The sequence below is a fragment of the Equus przewalskii genome, chromosome X (assembly GCF_037783145.1).
Source record: "Equus przewalskii isolate Varuska chromosome X, EquPr2, whole genome shotgun sequence".
In the NCBI taxonomy this organism is placed as follows: Eukaryota; Metazoa; Chordata; class Mammalia; order Perissodactyla; family Equidae; genus Equus; species Equus przewalskii.
This window is the reverse complement of record NC_091863.1, coordinates 40,059,921-40,063,431: the sequence shown is the minus strand read 5'-3', so window position 1 is coordinate 40,063,431 and position 3,511 is coordinate 40,059,921.

Sequence of the window (3,511 nt, the reverse complement as noted above, 5' to 3'; positions counted from 1 at the left end):
TGAAGAGATCATAAATGGTGTGCCGAGCTGTGAGTAGAGGTGGGAGCTGTGCTGACGGAGGTGGGAACCATTCCATTTGTCAGCCCAACCACCCTGCTTGGGCTGCCAGACAAGTTAAAGGATCCATTTGCTCAGGAGCTCACCATCGGAATGCAGAAGCTATGATATCTGGCCCCTGAGCGGATACTGTGGAGTCTGGAACGCCACATCGCTGGACAACTTCCTGAGCAGGAATCCTGGCAGTGGCTCTGCTTTTACTCTTGGTCCCAAGCAGACACTCAGAGGCACTTGAGCCAGTGACAGGAGTCAAGAGGAAGGGAGGCTTCTGCCCACAGATGGGATGTGTTAGCACTACTTTCCAGAGGAGTCAGTTAATTTTCGGACTCCCGTTTTAGTCCCAAAACTGGCTTGAAGGTAAAAAAGTTTTGTCTGTCTCAGGTGGAAAATTCCTGGTTGCTCCAGGTAACTGGAGTCTCAAAAAAGTTAATTGTTGGGGCCGGCCCCGTGGCATAATGGTTAAGTTCATGCACTCCGCTTTGGCAGCTTGGGGTTGGCCAGTTTGGCTCCGTGATGTGGACCTACACACGGCTCATCAAGCCATGCTGTGGCAGCGTCCCACGTAGAAGAACTAGAAGGACTCACAACTAGGATATACAACTATGTACTGGGGCTTTGGGGAGGGAAAAAAAAAAAGAGGAAGATTGGCAACTGATGTTAGGTCAGGGCCAATCTTCCTCACCAAAAAGCATTGAAAAAGTTATTGTCAGAGAATCCTCAAACTTTTTCCTGTTTAATGGCCTGAGATACAAAATCAATGAGAGAAGTCAGAGCTTTAGGCACAATTGTTTCTAAACCATCCCCAATCACTAAGTTGTTGATGTAATGGGTGATATTTGAGCTGGATCTAGGCTACTGATACAAACTCCTGGTGCGTCAGAACATGGCACAGGGATGGCAAATTTAAACCCTTACCCCTGGAGCAGGATAATGAAGGTAAGCTGCTGTCTTGAGCCAAAATGAGCAGGTCCAGAAAAACGAGTTGGCCAGATCAGTGGTCATATGCCCAGTAAGGTAAGGAATGGTCAGAAAATCTTCCAATATAGTAACCCCAACATGAAGTACACTTCCACAGACTTTTTTTATCATCCCTAATTAATTCCAGAACTCATCTGTTGTCAAGATTAGCTAAACAGGCTTGTTAAGGCAGACAGCAGAGAATAACCCCCCAGCCCCAGTTCCTCTGGTTCATGAGTCATTGTTGTGATTGCACACGCTGCCCCCAAAATGCCGGGCTGGGTTGTGTTTTGAATCTTGCGGGGAGAGGTTGGGAGTTCTAGAGGTTCCCAATCTGGCGTGTCCGGTAGTCAGTTTCCTTTGCTGCATGTGCTTCGTCCAGTCAAGAATCCTCCTCCTCTCCCCAAATCATAACAAATCCATCTTGGTAACACCTTGAGAAGTCCTGAAAGCCCCCCGGGAGTGGCACTGGTCCCCTGTGTCTGCCCTGCCATGTGGCATAACCTGGCAGTTTCAGACAATCTCTCCATCTCCATGCACCACGATACTTACAACATCTTTCATCGCATTCCGATCCCCTGGAGTTCGCGTTTCTCACAAGCCTTCCTCTGGAGATGGGGCCCGAAGCCTCTGAATACAGCCCTGTGCCCAGAACGCCTCACGCTGCGGGCCTTTTGTGCTTCCCCAGAGAGGATGCCTCCTGACCCCTCAGTTTGAGGGCAGGGCTCCTTACCTTCCAAGAAGTGTGGACAGTAGCAGGAGGCTTTCCCAATCTGCCCCTTGTTCATTGTATACACAGACTGGTTTCTAAAGACCCTTCAAGTCTGTGCCATTGTCTCTCGGCATGCTGCCTGCCATTTGCCTGCTGCCAAGGTTGCCCCTTCGGCAGCGGTTACTGCAGCGACAGCTTCTAGGAGCCCATGAATTCTGCATGGACTGCTCAAGGTGGGGCCCATGACCTGGACAATTTGTCCAGGCTGGCTTCTTCCACATCACAGTGACTGAGCAAGATGTGGGTGAAAAAGCATCTGCCTCTTATGCCAAGTTTCTGGAAGTTTCCCTGGCAGGATGCTGCATCTGTTAAAAACTGTCCAGACACGGAGCTGGGAATTTGTGGCAGCGGACTCAAGGTGCAGCTGCTTTGCCTTTCAGAGAGAAGTGAGTTATTTGGGTGATTGGGACTGCTGCCTGGGGCTGAGCTCAGTGGCAAATATGGACAGGTGGCCTCTCTTTTCTGACATTCCTTCCTCAGCAGGGGGAATGCTCCCCTCCACTCCCACCCTGCAGCCTCTTAACCCCCAGGTTTGGAGCACCAGGCAGAGGGATGAGATATCCAACAACCTAGAAAGCTCTATGAGGAGGAGTGGGTCCTCACCAAGTGCCCCTCTTGTCCCAGTTCCTTCCATAGGCATCTGTTGAGCCCCTACTGTATGCCAGGTACTGTTCTGTGTGCTAGGGATGCAATAGAGTAATCATTCATTCAGCAAACATTGTGTCCCTAATATATGCCAGCATGGTTCTAGCTACTTGGGATACAGCCATGAGAGAAACAAAGAGCCTTGCCCTCATGGAGCTGACATTCCAGCGGGGCTGAGAGACAATAACCAATAAGCATAAGAAGTAAATTATCTAGTATGTTAGAAGGTGCTAAGAACCAAGGAGGAGAAAGGACAGCAGGGTAAAGGGGATCTGGTGTGGACAGATGGCAGTATTCATAGGATGGCCAGGGAGGGCTTTACTACAAAGGTGACCTTTGAGCAAAGATAAGAAGGGAGGAAGAGAGTCATGCAGCTCTCTGGAGAGAGTGGTCCAGGCAGGGGAGATAGAATGTGCAAAGGCCCTGTGGTGGTACCCGTGCTGGTGTGTTTGAGGAATAGCAAAGAGGCCACTGTGGCTGCAGAGGAGTAAAAGGGAGAAGGAGGTCGGAAGGCAGGTCAGAGAGGTACTGTAGTGCTTCAAGGGCCACACTCTGTTCTAACTGAGATGAGAAACGTGAGATGCCTCCCTGCAGCCGCTGCCCAAGAGCACCTGCTGCTGCTCCCTCCACCGCCACACTCACGGCCACGCTCAACACACTTGCCCCTCTAGCACTTGCTCAGCCTGGCTGGTTTCCACTGTTGTGAACTGATTCTCCAAGGGCTGCCCAGTGGTGCTGCTAGAAATTCCTGGAAGGCTTTCCTCTCCATCAATGCCAGTCAGGGTACTTGCCTCAAACTTGGGAAGCATTGTCCTTCCTGGGCCTCAGAGGCATCCTCGGCACCTGACTGCCACACACCTTTGATCTTTTACCACTTCTCTGGACGATCACCAGACACCACCAGCAAAAGGGAGAAGCACTAAATGTCTCCCCTGTTCCCCACAGCATCTCACAAGAGGACTGAGCGCCATTACTTGGCTCGCTAATCTTTTGGGAGTTCTGATTTTCCTCATAACTTCATCCCATCCTCGTCTCCAAAAATGCTTTAAGTCATTAGGGAATAGCAAATTAAAACAACAA